Source organism: Polyodon spathula, unplaced genomic scaffold (assembly GCF_017654505.1).
Source record: "Polyodon spathula isolate WHYD16114869_AA unplaced genomic scaffold, ASM1765450v1 scaffolds_2766, whole genome shotgun sequence".
Taxonomy (NCBI): Eukaryota; Metazoa; Chordata; class Actinopteri; order Acipenseriformes; family Polyodontidae; genus Polyodon; species Polyodon spathula.
Genome location: NW_024474233.1, coordinates 1 through 22,383, shown reverse-complemented (window position 1 = coordinate 22,383; position 22,383 = coordinate 1). Strand labels below are relative to the sequence as shown.

General features: G+C 40.5%; 7 non-coding genes and 1 pseudogene across 7 annotated transcripts; 3 read left to right on the top strand and 5 right to left on the bottom strand.

Moving 5' to 3' along the window:
* Window positions 1-8,088: 8,088 nt before the first annotated feature.
* On the top strand, window positions 8,089-8,222 carry LOC121310886. The gene has a single exon (XR_005948959.1). It is a non-coding gene; the product is annotated as a U8 small nucleolar RNA (small nucleolar RNA).
* A 486-nt stretch (window positions 8,223-8,708) lies between these two features.
* trnan-guu lies at window positions 8,709-8,782 on the top strand. Its single transcript has one exon. It is a non-coding gene; the product is annotated as a tRNA-Asn (tRNA).
* Window positions 8,783-9,003: 221 nt separating this feature from the next.
* trnal-aag lies at window positions 9,004-9,085 on the top strand. The gene has a single exon. It is a non-coding gene; the product is annotated as a tRNA-Leu (tRNA).
* Window positions 9,086-12,331: 3,246 nt separating this feature from the next.
* trnal-aag lies at window positions 12,332-12,413 on the bottom strand. The gene has a single exon. It is a non-coding gene; the product is annotated as a tRNA-Leu (tRNA).
* Window positions 12,414-12,629: 216 nt separating this feature from the next.
* Window positions 12,630-12,703, bottom strand: trnan-guu. Its single transcript has one exon. It is a non-coding gene; the product is annotated as a tRNA-Asn (tRNA).
* Window positions 12,704-18,932: 6,229 nt separating this feature from the next.
* On the bottom strand, window positions 18,933-19,014 carry trnal-aag. The gene has a single exon. It is a non-coding gene; the product is annotated as a tRNA-Leu (tRNA).
* Window positions 19,015-19,702: 688 nt separating this feature from the next.
* Window positions 19,703-19,776, bottom strand: trnan-guu. Its single transcript has one exon. It is a non-coding gene; the product is annotated as a tRNA-Asn (tRNA).
* Window positions 19,777-20,514: 738 nt separating this feature from the next.
* On the bottom strand, window positions 20,515-20,663 carry LOC121310887 (annotated as a pseudogene).
* Window positions 20,664-22,383: the final 1,720 nt, after the last annotated feature.

The following is a 22,383-nucleotide window of genomic DNA, read 5'->3' as shown; positions in this document are numbered from 1 at the left end:
TTGTAACTAAACAATACCAGCAGAGCAGCCTGTTTCATACAGGTCTTTGTAACTAAACAATACCAGCAGAGCAGCCTGTTTCATACAGGTCTTTGTAACTAAACAATACCAGCAGAGCCTGTTTCATACAGGTCTTTGTAACTAAACAATACCAGCAGAGCAGCCTGTTTCATACAGGTCTTTGTAACTAAACAATACCAGCAGAGCAGCCTGTTTCATACAGGTCTTTGTAACTAAACAATACCAGCAGAGCAGCCTGTTTCATACAGGTCTTTGTAACTAAACAATACCAGCAGAGCAGCCTGTTTCATACAGGTCTTTGTAACTAAACAATACCAGCAGAGCAGCCTGTTTCATACAGGTCTTTGTAACTAAACAATACCAGCAGAGCAGCCTGTTTCATACAGGTCTTTGTAACTAAACAATACCAGCAGAGCAGCCTGTTTCATACAGGTCTTTGTAACTAAACAATACCAGCAGAGCAGCCTGTTTCATACAGGTCTTTGTAACTAAACAATACCAGCAGAGCAGCCTGTTTCATACAGGTCTTTGTAACTAAACAATACCAGCAGAGCAGCCTGTTTCATACAGGTCTTTGTAACTAAACAATACCAGCAGAGCAGCCTGTTTCATACAGGTCTTTGTAACTAAACAATACCAGCAGAGCAGCCTGTTTCATACAGGTCTTTGTAACTAAACAATACCAGCAGAGCAGCCTGTTTCATACAGGTCTTTGTAACTAAACAATACCAGCAGAGCAGCCTGTTTCATACAGGTCTTTGTAACTAAACAATACCAGCAGAGCAGCCTGTTTCATACAGGTCTTTGTAACTAAACAATACCAGCAGAGCAGCCTGTTTCATACAGGTCTTTGTAACTAAACAATACCAGCAGAGCAGCCTGTTTCATACAGGTCTTTGTAACTAAACAATACCAGCAGAGCAGCCTGTTTCATACAGGTCTTTGTAACTAAACAATACCAGCAGAGCAGCCTGTTTCATACAGGTCTTTGTAACTAAACAATACCAGCAGAGCAGCCTGTTTCATACAGGTCTTTGTAACTAAACAATACCAGCAGAGCAGCCTGTTTCATACAGGTCTTTGTAACTAAACAATACCAGCAGAGCAGCCTGTTTCATACAGGTCTTTGTAACTAAACAATACCAGCAGAGCAGCCTGTTTCATACAGGTCTTTGTAACTAAACAATACCAGCAGAGCAGCCTGTTTCATACAGGTCTTTGTAACTAAACAATACCAGCAGAGCAGCCTGTTTCATACAGGTCTTTGTAACTAAACAATACCAGCAGAGCAGCCTGTTTCATACAGGTCTTTGTAACTAAACAATACCAGCAGAGCAGCCTGTTTCATACAGGTCTTTGTAACTAAACAATACCAGCAGAGCAGCCTGTTTCATACAGGTCTTTGTAACTAAACAATACCAGCAGAGCAGCCTGTTTCATACAGGTCTTTGTAACTAAACAATACCAGCAGAGCAGCCTGTTTCATACAGGTCTTTGTAACTAAACAATACCAGCAGAGCAGCCTGTTTCATACAGGTCTTTGTAACTAAACAATACCAGCAGAGCAGCCTGTTTCATACAGGTCTTTGTAACTAAACAATACCAGCAGAGCAGCCTGTTTCATACAGGTCTTTGTAACTAAACAATACCAGCAGAGCAGCCTGTTTCATACAGGTCTTTGTAACTAAACAATACCAGCAGAGCAGCCTGTTTCATACAGGTCTTTGTAACTCAACAATACCAGCAGAGCAGCCTGTTTCATACAGGTCTTTGTAACTAAACAATACCAGCAGAGCAGCCTGTTTCATACAGGTCTTTGTAACTAAACAATACCAGCAGAGCAGCCTGTTTCATACAGGTCTTTGTAACTAAACAATACCAGCAGAGCAGCCTGTTTCATACAGGTCTTTGTAACTAAACAATACCAGCAGAGCAGCCTGTTTCATACAGGTCTTTGTAACTAAACAATACCAGCAGAGCAGCCTGTTTCATACAGGTCTTTGTAACTAAACAATACCAGCAGAGCAGCCTGTTTCATACAGGTCTTTGTAACTAAACAATACCAGCAGAGCAGCCTGTTTCATACAGGTCTTTGTAACTAAACAATACCAGCAGAGCAGCCTGTTTCATACAGGTCTTTGTAACTAAACAATACCAGCAGAGCAGCCTGTTTCATACAGGTCTTTGTAACTAAACAATACCAGCAGAGCAGCCTGTTTCATACAGGTCTTTGTAACTAAACAATACCAGCAGAGCAGCCTGTTTCATACAGGTCTTTGTAACTAAACAATACCAGCAGAGCAGCCTGTTTCATACAGGTCTTTGTAACTAAACAATACCAGCAGAGCAGCCTGTTTCATACAGGTCTTTGTAACTAAACAATACCAGCAGAGCAGCCTGTTTCATACAGGTCTTTGTAACTAAACAATACCAGCAGAGCAGCCTGTTTCATACAGGTCTTTGTAACTAAACAATACCAGCAGAGCAGCCTGTTTCATACAGGTCTTTGTAACTCAACAATACCAGCAGAGCAGCCTGTTTCATACAGGTCTTTGTAACTAAACAATACCAGCAGAGCAGCCTGTTTCATACAGGTCTTTGTAACTAAACAATACCAGCAGAGCAGCCTGTTTCATACAGGTCTTTGTAACTAAACAATACCAGCAGAGCAGCCTGTTTCATACAGGTCTTTGTAACTAAACAATACCAGCAGAGCAGCCTGTTTCATACAGGTCTTTGTAACTAAACAATACCAGCAGAGCAGCCTGTTTCATACAGGTCTTTGTAACTAAACAATACCAGCAGAGCAGCCTGTTTCATACAGGTCTTTGTAACTAAACAATACCAGCAGAGCAGCCTGTTTCATACAGGTCTTTGTAACTAAACAATACCAGCAGAGCAGCCTGTTTCATACAGGTCTTTGTAACTAAACAATACCAGCAGAGCAGCCTGTTTCATACAGGTCTTTGTAACTAAACAATACCAGCAGAGCAGCCTGTTTCATACAGGTCTTTGTAACTAAACAATACCAGTATCTATTGAAAATTAAACAAATTAAAGTACTGTATTTGTATTCGCTGGTTCTTTTTTGCAAGGCTGAGTACTCCTGTTTCCAGCAATACTTCGTCATCCTCAACCCCTTTGCGTTCAAATATAAATGAAAGTGGGTCTAGTGTAGCTGCCAGAGCTGCAGTTCAAGGTTAGTCAATTGCTGTTTTTCTTCCAGTTTGGACCTGGACCAAATCTAAATTTTGACCAACCCGCTAATCGCAAATTACAAACCTGATACTGATGGCGACTGTTTTTCTTGCCAGTGTTTCTACCCCAAAGGGAACCAGCCATCAATACTGGGTATATAATTTACTGCGGTAAAGTTAGCTTGACGTTCTATATTCGTTTGATATTCGACTCACACTAACCCGACATGAATGAAAATGGCTTTATCTCCCACCCACAGCAGCTACAGTGCTCAAACCAACTTTAAATTTAAAGAAGACCAGTTGTGAATTGTTTCACAGCCTCTGTTTTACATGTGAATCCTAATAATAATTTGTGAAAAACAATAACATACCACATATACGCACACTTAGCCTCAGCCACCGGAAAAGGGCTTTACTCCCCAACCACAGCATCGTCCAAAACACCTTAATGTGAAGACCAATTGTGCATTGTTTCACAAGCTCTCCTTTCATGTGAATCAACAAAGAAATTGTGAAAAAACAGTAACATCCTGCCTATACACACACAGCCTACCTGACATGCGTAAAAGGGCTTTATCTCCTCAAACACGCAGCTACGCCCTCAACAAACTTTAACTTAAAGGAAGCACAAATGTGAATTGTTTCACAATTGTCTAGATGAAGACATTTCTGAGTCAACAAAAACTCCTAGGTCTTTTTCATAGATTCCTTCTCCAATTTCAATATCTCCCATATGATATTTATAATGTACATTTTTATTTCCTGCGTGCAGTACCTTACACTTTTCTCTATTAAATGTCATTTGCCATGTGTCTGCCCAGTTCTGAATCTTGTCTAGATCATTTTGAATGACCTTTGCTGCTGCAACAGTGTTTGCCACTCCTCCTACTTTTGTGTCGTCTGCAAATTTAACAAGTTTGCTTACTATACCAGAATCTAAATCATTAATGTAGATTAGGAATAGCAGAGGACCTAATACTGATCCCTGTGGTACACCGCTGGTTACCACACTCCATTCTGAGGTTTTTCCTCTAATCAGTACTTTCTGTTTTCTACATGTTAACCACTCCCTAATCCATGTACATGTGTTTCCTTGAATCCCAACTGCGTTCAGTTTGAGAATTAATCTTTTGTGCGGGACTTTGTCAAAAGCTTTCTGGAAATCTAAATAAACCATGTCATATGCTTTGCAATTATCCATTATCGATGTTGCATCCTCAAAAAAATCAAGCAAGTTAGTTAGGCACGATCTCCCTTTCCTAAAACCATGTTGACTGTCTCCCAGTACCCTGTTACCATATAGGTAATTTTCCATTTTGGATCTTATTATAGTTTCCATAAGTTTGCATATAATAGAAGTCAGGCTTACTGGTCTGTAGTTACCTGGTTCAGTTTTGTTTCCCTTTTTGTGGATCGGTATTACGTTTGCAATTTTCCAGTCTGTCGGTACCACCCCTGTGTCAAGAGACTGCTGCATGATCTTGGTTAGCGGTTTGTAAATTACTTCTTTCATTTCTTTGAGTACTATTGGGAGGATCTCATCCGGCCCAGGGGATTTGTTTATTTTAAGAGCTCCTAGTCCCTTTAACACTTCTGCCTCAGTTATGCTAAAGTTATTTAAAACTGGATAGGAACTGGATGACATGTGGGGCATGTTGTCAGTATCTTCCTTTGTAAAAACTTGTGAAAAGTAATCATTTAACATATTTGCTATTTTTTTTTTCTTCCTCTACGATTTTGCCATTTGTATCTCTTAAACATTTAATCTCCTCTTTGAATGTTCTCTTGCTGTTGTAATATTGGAAAAACATTTTGGAATTGGTTTTAGCTCCCTTAGCAATGTTCATTTCTATTTCTCTCTTGGCCTTTCTAACTTCCTTTTTGACTTGCGTTTGCAGTTCTGTGTACTCTTTCTGCGTACTTTCTTTTTGGTCCTTTTTTAATGCTCTGTAAAGTGCCTTTTTTCGCTGAATATTTTTTTTAATTGATCTATTAAACCATTTTGGCAATTTAGTTTTACATTTAGATTTGTCTACTTTAGGGATGTAATTGTTTTGCGCCTCTAGTACTACATTTTTGAAGAACAACCATCCTTCTTCTGTGGGTGTTTTCTCTATTTTACTCCAATCTACTTCTGTTAGTCTCTGTTTCATGCCTTCATAGTTTGCTTTTCTAAAATTGTAAACCTTAGCTTTAGTCTTTACTTTTGGGGTTTTAAAAAACACTTCAAATGAGACCATGTTGTGGTCTGAGTTTGCCAGTGGTTCTCTGACCTCTGTTTTAGTTATTCTATCTTCGTTATTTGAAAAGACTAAATCAAGGCATGCCTCCCCTCTAGTGGGTGCCTTCACAAATTGTGTTAGGAAGCAGTCATTTGTCATTTCCACCATTTCTATTTCATCCTTCGCGCTACCCACCGGGTTTTCCCATTTTATTTGGGGGAAGTTGAAATCCCCCATTAGTATGGCTTCTCCTTTGCTACACACATTTCTAATGTCATTGTATAACAGATTATTTTGCTCACCGTCTGAATCTGGCGGTCTATAGCATGCTCCTATTATTATGCCTTTTGAATTTTTGTCTGTTATTCTGACCCATATTGATTCGGTTTTATTTTCTTTGTCCAGGTTTAACACCTGGGCTTCAAGACTGTTTCTTATGTATAGCGCTACCCCTCCTCCTCTTCTGTCCTGCCTGTCTTTCCTATACAGTGTATACCCACAAATATTATATTCGTCCCCATCACTCTCAGATAACCAAGTTTCTGTAACACCTATCACATCATAGTTACCTGTTAGTGCAGTAGCTTCAAGTTCTAGAATTTTGTTTCTGATACTTCTAGCATTTAGATAAATACATTTAATGGTTGTCTTACCTGAGTTGTTGTTCTTGTTTTGATGCGGTCTCCCTTCTGTTTTTTTTGTTGATTTCTCCCCCCCCCCTTCCTTTCTAGTTTAAATGCTTCTGAACCTGCTCGAGGATCTTTTCTCCAAGTAGACTAGTTCCCTTGTTATTTAAATGCAGTCCATCCCGTCTATACAGATAGTCCTCGTTGTAGAATGTGGTCCAATGATAAAGATAGGTGAAGCCTTCCCGTGTGCACCACGTCTTCAGCCATGCGTTTTGATTAATTATTTCCAGCTGTCCATATGGTCTTTTGCAAGGTGCGGGTAGTATACCAGAAATTACCACAGTTTTGTTTTTCTCTTTTACGTCTGTGGTCCAATGATCAAGATAGGTGAAGCCTTCCCGTGTGCATCACGTCTTCAGCCATTCGTTTTGATTAATTATTTCCAGCTGTCCATATGGTCCTTTGCAAGGTGCGGGTAGTATACCAGAAAATACCACAGTTTTGGTTTTCTCTTTTAATTTCCTTCCTAGCTCTCTGAATTTGTTTTGCAGGGATTTTGGTCTGTCTCTTCCAATGTTGTTTGTACCGATGTGGACGACTACTACCGGGTCGTCTCCTGTTCGTTCTAGGAGCCTGTCCACGTTTTCAGTGATGTGCTTGACCGAGGCTCCCGGAAGGCAGCACACTGTTGTAGTAAGGGGGTCCAAACTGCGAATTGAACTTGCTGTGTTTCTCAATATGGAGTCCCCAACAATCATGACCTCCCTTCTTTTTGCTGTCTGGTCACCACTGTCAATAGGGTCCTGGATGTTGTTCCTTTCATTCTCTTGTTGTTGGTTCTGCTCATCAAAATTCTGAAGTGACTCAAATCTGTTGGTTGTTTTGATTTCTGGTGGTTGTGTTTGACGAAGTTTCTTTTTTTCCCTGCTTCTGCCTACCTGAACCCAGCTGTTCTGACCTTCTATCTCCCTGGTGGCTTTCAGTCTGTTAGGGGTGATGCAGACTTCCATGAATTGTGGGTGTGCCAGTTCCTCAAGATCCTGTTGCTGTCTCACTTCTTCCAGCTCCATTTCTAGCATACTTACTAGTTTATGCAAATCCTGGATCGCGCGGCACTTTACGCACACTTGGTTTAGCTCCGCTGGGTTTTCTCGGATTTCCCACATCAAGCAGGTGTCACAGATTACTGGCTTGAAGACCATGTTGAGGTTTTTTTCTTTTGAAGTATAGTTTCTTCTGCAGCCGTCAACCTGCTTTCAAACTGCTTCGAAACTGCTCTGTACTTTTCCACGCCTGTACTTCTCCCACTCGTTGTCGCTGGGAAGACTGCCTCGTTTAACTGCGTTGTTCTGCTGTGCTGTTGGCTCCTCCCCTCGCCCGTGTCTCAAAACGGCGCTGAATTTGAATCAGCTGCTCCGAGTTTCAGCTTGTTTGTTATCAGAAAAACACACGCGGCTGTTTGACTTTGAGCTGCTGCTGTGTTTCCCCAATGTCCTCTGTTTTCTGATTAAAGCAATTCAAGATGCAATTTCTCCTTTCTGCTTCGAAACTGCTCTGTACTTTTCCATGCCTGTACTTCTCCCACTCGCTGTCGCTTCCACTCGCTGTCGCTGGGAAGACTGCCTCGTTTAACTGCCGAAGATAGAAGATAGACTATTGATTTGGAGTGCCATAATGTGTATCCGGGAGGTTTTGTGGAAAGCCAGGAATATACTTGTATGTAAAGGTGTGGTTATTGGCCCAAGAGAGGTGGTCCAGCTGGCAGAGTATTATCTCTGTGACTACCGAAGGCGGAAACACAGGGAAGACTCCACACCGAGAGGGACGAAGAGGAGTGTGTGCAGCTAGAGCAGTTTTTATGTTTATTCAAGGTTTTTTTTTTTTTTTTTTTTAGGGGGTGAGGTGTTTCTTTAATGTGTTGATCCTGAACAAAAGTAATGTGTTTGAAGGTGATGTAAAGTTTTGCTTTTAAGTGTGTTATAGTGTTTATGTAATGAGTTATGTATTGTAATGTATTGAACAGTATGTAACGCTTTGAAAAAAAAAAAAAAAAATGGAGCAGCAGAGCATGATGAATGGAGAGCAATGAGTCGGTGATTAACCGCTCCTCCTCGCTGGGGACTGCAACTCCCCTCCGAGACCATTCTGATTATCACTGGCGATCACAAACCAGTAACAAAACAAAGACCGCTGTTAAGCATATAGGTGTGTGATGTATTACACAGACCTTTTTTACTCGCTTTTCTGATGTTGCTTTGGATGAAAGCAATATAACGGAATAATAACATTCAAGTCTGGCTTTTTGCGCGGCGCTGTAAACGGATCAGTTTTATAAAAGGAAGCCTACGCATGTTTACTGCTGGTTTATATTCACATGTTTCTGTGTGTATTAGGCTGTTGTAACAATATTTTCTCACCAATATATATATATTATATATAAATAATAGAGAGAGAGAGGAAGTATTTTAGTTTTGCTGTCTCAGCCTGGGAGTCTCTCCAGTTGTAATACGTAGAGCATTAGATGTTCCTGTGAAATTTGGACATTTGTCTCTTTCCCCCCCGTGTTAAAGGGTTCTTTTCTATAAGCTCTTCTTGCGCCATTAAACAGAAGCGCTGTAAGGTGATGTCGCAGCGCAGTCTCTGTGGCGCAATCGGTTAGCGCGTTCGGCTGTTAACCGAAAGGTTGGTGGTTCAAGCCCACCCAGGGACGGCTTGTTTATATCTTTATTTATTTTCAGCTCGAATATTCCACAAAATTAATTACATAAATAAAACACAGTATTGAAAATAGCCGACTGATTAATGAGAACCCTTTTAACGAATACTTTTTAATTTTAATTAATTAGTAAACCGTTTAGTGTGGCAAAATAATATTTAAAAATATATAATTTGCAAGCAAATCTACTGCAAAACCCAACCTTGGTCATCTGAGGTAGCGTGGCCGAGCGGTCTAAGGCGCTGGATTAAGGCTCCAGTCTCTTTGGAGGCGTGGGTTCGAATCCCACCGCTGCCATAAAGGTATTTATTAGCTTACTTTTAATTATTATATTTGATTAAAATCGTGTATAATATTCACACAGTTTTAAAAAAAAGTTTTAAATTTGTGTCTGATTAAAATCACATTCAAAGCCATAACTCATGCCGCCCACAAGAGGGCGCCAAATTCCTGTTTTAAAATAAACTATCCTTGATCACTAATCAATTGATTAAGACTAAAACAACGACATCTACAAATGTATAATATTCCCCGTATATCGTCAGCTTTTGTGTGTGCATTTCATTATTTGATTTGATCGTACAGGAAATATTCATCCATATTCGGAACACGCCCTTCTTGTTCGCGTATTCTGTTTTGAATGTAAAAAGAAAACAGAACTAATTGAACGCTGGTTCCAGACAGAACGCCTCCGCACGTCGGGGCGCTAGTGACGCAACAATGCCAGCTCTTTGTATAAAGTCGGAACAGCTGGTTATAATAAACGTGGGCTGCTATTTCTTGCCCAGAGCTAAGTTTTTAATGACTTGGCCATGTGGACGGTGCAAGGTTCAGAAATAGGAAATTGGAAATACGATCCGTCCCAACTGTTTCGGCATGTCATGCGGTCTAACAGTTTCTTACACTAGCTGCCTGAAGTGAGAAAAAACACACAGCATGCTTTCTATGAGAGGAGAAACTTAGGCACTTTCTGTGCTTCAGTTCAGTCTCTGTTTTCCAGTTCAGTCTCTGTGCTTCAGTTCAGTCTGCGTGTGTAGTTTGCTGACTCTTCCATTCAGTATATGGTGGTTTTAATAATTATGCTGCGGTTGCCAAAACACACAGAACTAGACTCTCTCTCCCTCTTAACTGCTCCCTTGTTCTCCTCTTTCTTTCTTTCTCTCTTTCCTTTTGTGAACAGTAAAAGAAATTAAACAGGAAGTTTAGGGAACGGATTATAGCTCCATCTCAGTGTTTATGTAAACAGTCCCAATATTCTCTAGACGCATGGTAAAGCACGTTCCTAATCCGCTGGAGCGAGACATAAACTGCTGATCGGCGTAACCAGATTTTTTCTGTTCTGGTTTTAATATCTCCACTAGAGGGGTTCGCTGTTTTTTTCATTCCAATCATTATGTTAAGATTTTACATCAATAATTTGTTGTTAAATTGTGTAAGCAGCCTATAGTATGACACCTGGAGGTCTAGCAGTCTGCGGTCTGGTAGTGTGGCTGTGCGGTCTAAAGTGCCGGATATAAGTTTCAGTCTCTCTGGAGGTGTGGGTTTCAATCCCACCACTGCTAGCTGGAGTTTTCTTCACCCCTGCCCTCCTTTTCACAAGAAGTAAGAGGACTTGTGACTCTGTAGAGACAAATACACCAAGTCTAAGGATGTCAGCTGAAGCATTTGAACTGCTGTTAATTATTCTAATTTTTTTTACAAATGAATCAAGATGATAATAGTTGTTGTTGTTGTTGTTGTTGTTGTTGTTGAATTGCACAAATTGTGATTCTCTAGAGACAAAGGACCAAATGCCACTGCATGTCTTGATACACCAAGTCTAAGGAAGTCAGCTGAAGCATTTGAACTGCTGTTATTATATTTTTTTTATGAATACATCATAGTTGTTGTTGAATTGCATTAGCAATTGAATTGCATTAGAGACGAAGGACCAAATAACTACAACAACAGCAACAACAACAACTATTATCATCAATGTATTTGTAAAAAAAATATATAATAATTAACAGCAGTTCAAATGCTTCAGCTGACCCATAGAATTGGTGTGTCAAGACACATGCAGTGGCATTTGGTCCTTTGTCTCTAGAGAATCACAATTTGTGCAATTCAACAACAACAACAACAACAACAACTATTATCATCTTGATTCATTTGTAAAAAAAATTAGAATAATTAACAGCAGTTCAAATGCTTCAGCTGACGTCCTTAGAATTGGTGTATTTGTCTCTACAGAGTCACAAGTCCTCTTACTTCTTGTGAAAAGGAGAGCAGGATTGAAACCCACATCTCTAGAGAGACTGAAACCTAAATCCAGCACTTTAGACCGCACAGCCACACTACCAGACCACAGACTGCTAGATTTCCAGGTGTCATACTATAGGCTGCTTACACAATTTAACAACAAATTATTGATGTAAAATCTTAACGTAATGATTGGATTGAAAAAAACAGCGAACCCCTCTAGTGGAGATATTAAAACCAGAACAGAAAAAATCTGGTTACATGCCGATCAGCAGTTTATGTCTCGCTCCAGCGGATTAGGAACGTGCTTTACCATGCGTCTAGAGAATATTGGGACTGTTTACATAAACACTGAGATGGAGCTATAATCCGTTCCCTAAACTTCCTGTTTAATTTCTTTTACTGTTCACAAAAGGAAAGAGAGAAAGAAAGAAAGAGGAGAACAAGGGGGCAGTTAAGAGGGAGAGAGAGTCTAGTTCTGTGTGTTTTGGCAACCGCAGCATAATTATTAAAACCACCATATACTGAATGGAAGAGTCAGCAAACTACACAAGCAGACTGAACTGAAGCACAGAGACTGAACTGGAAAACAGAGACTGAACTGAAGCACAGAAACCAAACTCATCAATTAGTGCCTAAGTTTCTCCTCTCATAAAAAGCATGCTGTGTGTTTTTTCTCACTTCAGGCAGCTAGTGTAAGAAACTGTTAGACCGCATGACATGCCGAAACAGTTGGGACGGATCGTATTTCCAATTTCCTATTTCTGAACCTTGCACTGTCCACATGGCCAAGTCATTAAAAACTTAGCTCTGGGCAAGAAATAGCAGTCCCCGTTTATTATAACCAGCTGTTCCGACTTTATACAAAGAGCTGGCTTTGTTGCGTCACTAGCGCCCCGACGTGCGGAGGCGTTCTGTCTGGAACCAGCGTTCAATTAGTTCTGTTTTCTTTTTACATTCAAAAAAGAATATGCGAACAAGAAGGGCGTGTTTCGAATATGGATGAATATTTCCTGTACAATCAAATCAAATAATGAAATGCACACACAAAAGCTAACGATATACGGGGAATATTATACATTTGTAGATGTCGTTGTTTTAGTCTTAATCAATTGATTAGTGATCAAGGATAGTTTATTTTAAAACAGGAATTTGGCGCCCTCTTGTGGGCGGCATGAGTTATGGCTTTGAATGTGATTTTAATCAGACACAAATTTAAAACTTTTTTTTTAAAACTGTGTGAATATTATACACGATTTTAATCAAATATAATAATTAAAAGTAAGCTAATAAATACCTTTATGGCAGCAGTGGGATTCGAACCCACGCCTCCAAAGAGACTGCAGCCTTAATCCAGCCCCTTAGACCACTCGGCCACGCTACCTCAGATGATCAAGGTTGGGTTTTGCAGTAGATTTGCTCGCAAATTTAAATATTATTTTGCAACACTAAACGGTTTACAAATTAATTAAAATTAAAAAGTATTCGTTAAAAGGGTTCTCATTAATCAGTCGGCTATTTTCAATACTGTGTTTTATTTATGTAATTAATTTTGTGGAATATTCGAGATGAAGATAAATAAAGATATAAACAAACAAACCGTCCCTGGGTGGGCTTGAACCACCAACCTTTCGGTTAACAGCCGAACGCGCTAACCGATTGCGCCACAGAGACTGCACTGCAACATCATCATCATCCATCTCTCCTTGTCTATCTTGTCCTGTTGATTTCCCAGCAGCACCAGATTCTTGTTTAAAATGTTCTTTCCCAGGTGTAGTAGCTCACTCGACTCCTCCCAAACCTTTTTAGCGAAGGCACAGTCCCAAAACAAGTGACCTGCTGTTTCCTCCTCACCACACCGAGACCTCGGGCACCTAGGGGAACGGACAAGATCACGTTTATACATTGTATCCCTTGTTGGAAGGATGCCATGTGCAGTTTGCCAAGCCAAATCTTTATGCTTATTCAAAAGCTTTGGGTGGGCCACATTTTCCCAAACCCCTTCAACCACATCATGGGGGAACTGTCCCACAGTACACATTACTGTTTTATCCTGAACAAAAAGTTTAACCTTTTTACACACTCTCCATAGTTCTACCTCTGTTTTAATAAGGTCATATTCTTTAAAGAACCACTCTATACGGCTAAAACAATAGGGAACCTCAAAAGCTGATGGAACATTATTGGCTGTTTTATACAGCCCAAGTTTTCTCAATATCCCCCCCCAGGTAGAACTTCACAAAAAATGATGCCTTGTTATTTTTAAAGAGACACAAGTCAATCTGCGTGTGCACAAACTTAAGCCATAACAAAAATTTTAAATCAGGTACAGCTTTACCACCATATTGCTTTTCTTTATACACAATACTTCTTTTTAATCGCTCACACTTTGATCCCCAAAAGAAACCCATAACTTGTCTTATTAGACAATTTAAAACCATCCTTGGCGGTGGAATAATTGCAGCCACATACAATACCAAAGGCAGGATCATAGTCTTAATAATTAACACCTTACCTTCCAGGGTCAAATCCCTTAATCCCCAAAACCCAATTTTCTTTGCCACTTTTCCCACCAATTCCTCCCAATTTTTTTGTCCTGATCCATAACTATCGAACTTGATCCCGAGAATTTGAATAAAATCTTTCTTAAAACAAATCTTAATATTTGGGAAGCTTTCCCATTCTCCATAGACCATACATTCACATTTTCCCATGTTTAATTTTGATCCAGAGATTTCACAAAAGCTGTCAGTGTGTTTTAAAACTTTCTCTACAGAGAGTTCATTTGTGCATGCAACCGTTACATCATCCATATACATTATACATTTATTTTCTTCACCTCCACTCCCAGGTATCTTTACCCCGTTAATCAAAGGATCCATTCTGATCAGATGCCCTAGTATCTCAATACTACATATAAACAAAAGAGGGGAGAGGGGACAGCCTTGTCTTACCCCACTCTGGATGGCGACTGGCCGTGAAAGCATACCATTAATTAAAATCCGGCTTTCAATATTTGTATACATCACCCTTATCCATTTGACAAACCCCTCAGGAAATCCCATTTTTCCCAAGACTGCAAACATATACTTATGCACTACCCGATCGTATGCTTTCTCCAAGTCAAGATTTAAAATACACAACTTATTTTTCCTTTCTTTACAATAGCCAATCGAATCTCTTAATAAGACAAGGCTGTCCACCACCCTTCTCCCTGGAATCGCACACACCTGATCAGCATGAATAACAGAGCTTATAACTTTATTTAATCTATTTGTTATTACTTTTGCCAAAAGTTTGTAATCAAAGCATTGCAGACTTATTGGCCTCCAATTCTTTAATTCCTCTCGGTCTCCTTTCTTGTACAACAGAATTATAACACCCTGCCTAAAAGACAGAGGCATTTTCCCCTTCCTATACATTTCTTTAAAAACTCCCAGCAAATCAATTCTTAGAAGCTCCCAGAAAACTAAATAAAACTCCAAACCTAACCCATCCCCTCCTGGGGTCTTGTTTTTTTTAAATGTTTTCACTGCTGTGTCCAGCTCTTCCACAGTAATTTCCTTCTCCAACTCTTCCTTCTCACTATTCGTCACCCCTCCTTCCATCTTATTTAATACCATGCTTAATTTCCCCTCATTAATCCTCCTCTCTTTGTACAGATCCCTATAAAACCCCTCCGCAATCCCAATCATCTCCTCACCCTTCCTCCTGCTTATCCCCTGCTGGTCTTTAAGAGCCGTCATTATTTTATTGTTCTCCAACACTTTTTTAAAGAAGAATCTTGTACACTTTTCATTCTTTTCCACATGCTCAACTTTACTAAGGAAAATTATTTTCTCACACTTCTTTTGGAACAATCCCTTCAGTTCTAATTTAATTTCATTAATGTCTTTATATACATCAAATCCCATTCCACCAAGTCTACAGTCTCTGCAGTTTCCCCTGCAAAGACTTCTCCTGCCTTTTCTCTTTCTGAACTTTTTCCTTTCCCACTTTAACAAAAAACTTTTTGATTTTGCTTTTCACCCACTCCCACCATTCACACTCACTCACAAACATTTCTTTTAAAGTTCTCCACCTTTCATACCTATCTCTAAAAGTATTCCTCAACCCCTCATTTTCTAGTAATTTATTATTTAATTTCCACACCCCTGGACCCTTTGAAACTGTAACATCAAAGTTAATCTTAGCAATTAGGATCATATGATCAGAGAAGAAACTTGGTTCCAACTTACACTCAGAACAAGACAAATGTTTAGTTGTAAAAACCATGTCAATTCTCGATTTCCTCGTACCTTTTACATTATGCCAGGTGTACCCTGGTTCATTAGGATGCAAATGCCTAAATACATCCGTTAATACAAAATCATTTTTTATCCTGTTTAACAATCCTGAAGTTTTATCCAACTTTATTTCATCTGACACACCACCTTTATCTTTCCCTGATAGCACACAATTAAAATCACCTCCCATCACAACCCCACCACACAACACCAATTCACTACTAATTAACTCAAATAACTGAAATCTCTCATGCTTATCAGGAGAAGCATATATATTAATCAAAAGAATCTCCTGTTCTAAATACACTATTTTAACCACTAATGCCCTCCCATCCATTAGGATCTTAACATTTTTAATTTCTATACCCTTATTCTCGAACAGAATCCCTATACCACTTGATTTATTCTCATTTGAACCTGACCACACAGAGCACCCATATGACCACTTCTCTTTAAATGTATTATAATTTTCCCTGTATGGGAGCCAACATTCCTGTAAGAAGAAAACATCTGCCTCCATATTTGACAAGAAATCAAAAATGGATAAGCACCGTACTGGACTAATCAAGCTTCTAACATTTATTGAGGTCACTGTTAATGCCATCAGTAATAAGAAAAGGGTAACACCTCTTTACATCCATGACTTATTTAGGTGTTTCCACCATATTCGTAGCCTTAACAAAATCCTCCACACAGGATAGATCTAAAAACATGTCACCACTATAGTTCACATTTCCATCAAATTGTGGCTGTGTCTCAGGACTCATGGGTGAATGTAAATTAATTAACAATGGCGAATCATCCACTTCCCCTTCTCCTTCACCTTCTTGCCCTTCACTCAAATCCACCCTTTGTTTCTTTTTGCTTTGTTTCTTTTTAATAAAAAGCCCCTCATTTTTTTCACTCTCCATTTTCCTTTTCTCCAGCAGTCTATCTTGCTCCATATCCTCCTCTTCCTCCCTCACTAATGCTTTGGCTACATTTTTTTCTGCCATTTCTTCTAACATTTCTTCCATTAACCGATTCACATCACTTGCACACACTCTTACACCCCTAACAACCAACCCTTGATTCTCTGTACTACCTCCCTCACCCCCACTATCAGCCTCACTACCATTTCCCTCTGTCTCACCTGTCCTCATCTCAGTTTCAACCTTGTTAGTCACCTGCTCATCAGAGCCAACCACCTCCTTCCCTCCCTCAGCGTTTGAAAAAAACTCCCCTGATGCACCTGGGCCCTCATTCAAATCTACCTCCAAATCCACCAGATTTGTCTCGTTTTGCACAACTTCTTTGTCCACATTCACTTCTGTTCCTTTCCTCAGTCTATTAGAAAAGGACAGAGGACAGTCTCTGAACAAATGTTTATCATCCCCACACAAATTGCAAGCTTTCCTTTTCACACACTGTGCAGCCACGTGCCCGTCCTCCTTACAAATACCACAAACAACTCTTGCGCACACCACTGCTAAATGGCCCAATTCACCACATTTTCTACAGTATTTAGGCTGTCCCTGGTAGTTTACAAAACCCCTGCTACCTCCCAACATAATATCTGATGGAATGTGCCGTAAGCCTCCATAACCCTGAGGGTCACTTGCCAGCCTCACCAACACTCTCCATGCACCATTCCATACCCCGTCCAAATCACATACCTTTACAGGAGCTCTTTTAACATCACAATATCTACACAGCCAAGTACGAATATCATAATCTGTAACACTCTCACTTAACATTCTCACAACTACAGTTTTCACAGAGTTGTCTGACAAAGCTTCAATATTAAACTTAGCAAGAGCCGGCAAGTCTTTCTTTTCCTCATATCTGGTCCAGAATGCTCTATACACTCCTTCATTACAAAAACTTACATCCCAAGACATACCATTTGGTAAAGCAATAAGGCAGTTCAAATCTTTAGGTTCAAATTTCAAGGCCCTCTGTAATACACACCTACTGAATTCTAACCTCCCCATCTCCATCCTCAAATCCCCTTCTGTGTATTTCTTCTTTAAAGAAAACCGTACACAGTTGTACCTTCTCTCTCCCATCCTTGCAAACGACATCACAAAACAATTAAAGGTGAGGTGCCCCAAGGGGCCCTACCCGATAAAACACAACGCTGATCTCTCCGCTCTCTGCTAAGAAATACCGGCACGCCTTTAGAGCTCCTGTAAAAGATAAACACAAAACCTTAGTTGTTAACAACCAAAGCGATCGCAACCCTTGATCGAGCCAAGAGGCCGAGAAGCGATCAAATTAGAATAATTAACAGCAGTTCAAATGCTTCAGCTGACGTCCTTAGAATTGGTGTATTCAAGAAACATGCAGTGGCTTTTGGTCCTTCGTCTCTAGAGAGTCACAATTTGTGCAATTCAACAACAACAACAACTACTTAGACCGCACAGCCACTCTACCAGACCGCAGACTGCTAGACTTCCAGGTGTCATACTATAGGCGGCCTACGCAATTTAACAACAAATTATTGATGTAAAATCTTAACGTAATGATTGGATTGAAAAAAACAGCGACCCCCTCTAGTGGAGATATTAAAACCAGAACAGAAAAAATCTGGCGCCACGCCGATCAGCAGTTTATGTTTCCCTCCAGCAGATTAGGAACATGCTTTACCACGCGTCTAGAGAATATTGGGACTGTTTACATAAACACTGAGATGGAGCTATAATCCGTTCCCTAAACTTCCTGTTTAATTTCTTTTACTGTTCACAAAAGGAAAGAGAGAAAGAAAGAAAGAGGAGAACAAGGGGGCAGTTAAGAGGGAGAGAGAGTCTAGTTCTGTGTGTTTTGGCAACCGCAGCATAATTATTAAAACCACCACATACTGAATGGAAGAGTCAGCAAACTACACACGCAGACTGAACTGAAGCACAGAGACTGAACTGGAAAACAGAGACTGAACTGAAGCACAGAAACCAAACTCATCAATTAGTGCCTAAGTTTCTCCTCTCATAAAAAGCATGCTGTGTGTTTTTTCTCACTTCAGGCAGCTAGTGTAAGAAACTGTTAGACTGCATGACTTGCCGAAACAGTTGGGACGGATCGTATTTCCAATTTCCTATTTCTGAACCTTGCACCGTCCACATGGCCAAGTCATTAAAAACTCAGCTCTGGGCAAGAAATAGCAGTCCCCGTTTATTATAACCAGCTGTTCCGACTTTATACAAAGAGCTGGCATTGTTGCGTCACTAGCGCCCCGACGTGCGGAGGCGTTCTGTCTGGAACCAGCGTTCAATTAGTTCTGTTTTCTTTTTACATTCAAAAAAGAATACGCGAACAAGAAGGGCGTGTTCCGAATATGGATGAATATTTCCGGTACGATCAAATCAAATAATGAAATGCACACACAAAAGCTGACGATATACGGGGAATATTATACATTTGTAGATGTCGTTGTTTTAGTCTTAATCAATTGATTAGTGATCAAGGATAGTTTATTTTAAAACAGGAATTTGGCGCCCTCTTGTGGGCGGCATGAGTTATGGCTTTGAATGTGATTTTAATCAGACACAAATTTAAACCTTTTTTTTTTAAACTGTGTGAATATTATACACGATTTTAATCAAATATAATAATTAAAAGTAAGCTAAAAAATACCTTTATGGCAGCGGTGGGATTCGAACCCACGCCTCCAAAGAGACTGGAGCCTTAATCCAGCGCCTTAGACCGCTCGGCCACGCTACCTCAGATGATCAAATGCCTGATCTCTTCCAGGTGTGCTTTCAGAACAGGAGAGCGCGACATTTACCCAAAATGAGTCAGAGAAGCGCAGCACAGCCCTGGAGCCCTCGCCGAGTGCCGCTGGGTCCGCTTCGGGTCTTCTGGACATGCTGAGAGGGAGCCGGCCGGGTTCGGAGTGCGATGCCCGGGGGGAGTCCCACTATGACGAGGCCTCTCTGACCCGGACAGTATAGCAGGGGAATCTCTTTTCATTACTGGAACCGCTGAGACCAGAGCTGGGGGGAGATAGTCACTTTAATATTTTACATTTATAATATTTTGTTTTGTTATTTAATAAACCTTTTTCTTCTTAAATTTGTTTTTTTTTTTCTCGTTTATTTTAAGCCATGCTGCAAATATTGGATAATTCAATTGTAAAATAAACAGGAAATATATATTTTCTTTTAAAAGGCTGTTGCCCATTTTTATTATTATTATTCAATTTTTGACAAGGTTGGGTTTTGCAGTAGATTTGCTCGCAAATTTAAATATTATTTTGCAACACTAAACGGTTTACAAATTAATTAAAATTAAAAAGTATTCGTTAAAAGGGTTCTCATTAATCAGTCGGCTATTTTCAATACTGTGTTTTATTTATGTAATTAATTTTGTGGAATATTCAAGCTGAAAATAAATAAAGATATAAACAAGCCGTCCCTGGGTGGGCTTGAACCACCAACCTTTCAGTTAACAGCCGAATGCGCTAATCGATTGCGCCACAGAGACTGCGCTGTGACATTGCCTTACAGCGCTTCTGTTTAATGGCGCAAGAAGAGCTTATAGAAAATGCCCCTTTAACACGGGGGGGGGGAGAGACAATGTCCAAATTTCACAGGAACATCTAATGCTCTACGTATTACAACTGGAGAGACTCCCAGGCTGAGACAGCAAAACTAAAATACTTCCTCTCTCTCTCTCTATTATTTATATATAATATATATATATTGGTGAGAAAATTTTGTTACAACAGCCTAATACACACAGAAACATGTGAATATAAACCAGCAGTAAACATAATAAACAAAATAAATAGACAAACAAAACGAATACACTGACAAAACACAGAGTGGACGAACGCTACACCAAAACAATTGAGACTTAGTAATTATAACTCTCTCTCTCCTCTCCCTCTCTATCTATATATATATATATATATATATATATATACCTCTCAAATCTTTTGGTGAGGACATAATCAATGGAAAATGGCTAGGAAATTGCCTAATACACACAGAAACATGTGAATATAAACCAGCAGTAAACATGCGTAGGCTTCCTTTTATAAAACTGATCCGTTTACAGCGCCGCGCAAAAAGCGAGGCTTGAATGTTATTATTCCGTTATATTGCTTTCATCCAAAGCAACATCAGAAAAGCGAGTAAAAAAGGTCTGTGTAATACATCACACACCTATATGCTTAACAGCGGTCTTTGTTTTGTTACTGGTTTGTGATCGCCAGTGATAATCAGAATGGTCTCGGAGGGGAGTTGCAGTCCCCAGCGAGGAGGAGCGGTTAATCACCGACTCATTGCTCTCCATTCATCACGCTCTGCTGCTCCATTTTTTTTTTTTTTATTGTATATAAATTCAAATACAGCAATCATTCCCGATAATCATATACATTTTAACAATCACTACAATCCATATACAATAAATACACAAAATACAATCACCAATGACACAAACATATTACACACAGATTCTCAAACACAATATAACAATACAGACACTTTAAAATCAACCCCTTTATTTGTGCACAAGAGAGCATGCCCTTAAACAACATCCTGACCCTGCCCAGATGAGCCCAACCACTCCGACCTGGCCCTGGCACCAGCACCACCCGGCCATCTCTTCAGCTGCCAGACCTCCTCTGCTTCTTCACAACCCCTCCTGTTAGCATCCCTGGACACATAGTCCTTGACAGCTCTTAGGCCTATTTCGTACGTCTCATGGCAGCCCAACTCTTTTGAAAAAATGAGCAGGTCACTGGCTCTGAAAAGAGCCTCTTTAAAACAGTTCACTGCACACCAGAGCTGCCATGATCCTTTCTCGTTCTTCTTCGGCCCGTACCGAACCAGCTGCTCTTTCACGGCGGTCTTCTCCGATAACACAGCCAACAGGGGGGTCGCCTTCTTCCACAGCCGTCTGGCAGCCTCGCACTCCCACAGCAGATGACGTACCGTCTCTTCTGCCCCACAGCCCTGAACAGGGCATCTAGGGGACTTCCCCATGCCTCAAGCAAACATAACTGCTCTCACTGGCAAGATCTCATGGACTACCTGCCAGGCCAGATCTTTGTGTCGGTTCATCAGGGCAGGATGGGCAACATTCCTCCACGCCACACTGGGTTCTCCTAGGAATCCCCTCACAGGGCACATATCCTCTCTCTCCTGCACAAGAGCAAAACATTTTTTGGGGTTTAAAAGGGTATCCTTCTCCATACTCTCCAACTGTCTCTTCTTTACAAAGGTTTTAAGAGCAGTATAGGTAAAAGGCATCTGGAAAGCAGTGGGCACACTCAACGGAATCTTTAAAATTCCTAAAAATCTTAAGTAAGGCCCCAGAAAAAACCGAACAAACAGTGCCCCTTTACACCTGTTGCTCAAAACCATTTCCAGGTGCCTGCAAAAACTGTGCGTAAATAAAAACAGTTCTAAATCGGGGAGCCCTTTCCCACCCTTCTCTGCTCCCCTGCACACTACCTCCCTCTTCAGGCGCTCCCACTTGGACCCCCAAAAAAATGTAAAAACCTTCCTCTTCAGGCAGACAATCACAGACCTTGTGGGCGGAAACACCACCCCCACATACAGCAGCAGAGGAAGGATCACAGCCTTCACCACCAGCACCTTCCCCTCCAGCGACAAGGACCTCAGCCCCCAGAGACCCAGCTTCTGTCCGACCCTCTTCGCGACGTCGACCCAATTGCTGAGACCAGATCCTGTGGCATCAATTTTCACACCTAAAACTTTGATAAAATCCGTTTTCACACATAACCCAATCTCAGGCACACACTTCCACTCTCCAAAACACATACACTCCGACTTCCCACGGTTCAATTTAGACCCAGAGGCCACACAAAAACGTTCACACTGAACCAAGGATCTCTTGATTGCATACTCATCCACGCACAACACATTCACGTCATCCATGTACAACAAACACTTTGCCTCAGCTCCTCCACCCCCAGGGATAGTCAGCCCCCTGATCATCTTATCCTTGCGAAGGGCCTGAGCCAAAGGTTCTATACAGCAAATAAAAAGCAGGGGGGACAGCGGACAGCCCTGTCTTACTCCACACTTAACATCAATTTGACCGGATAGCTTCCCATTAATA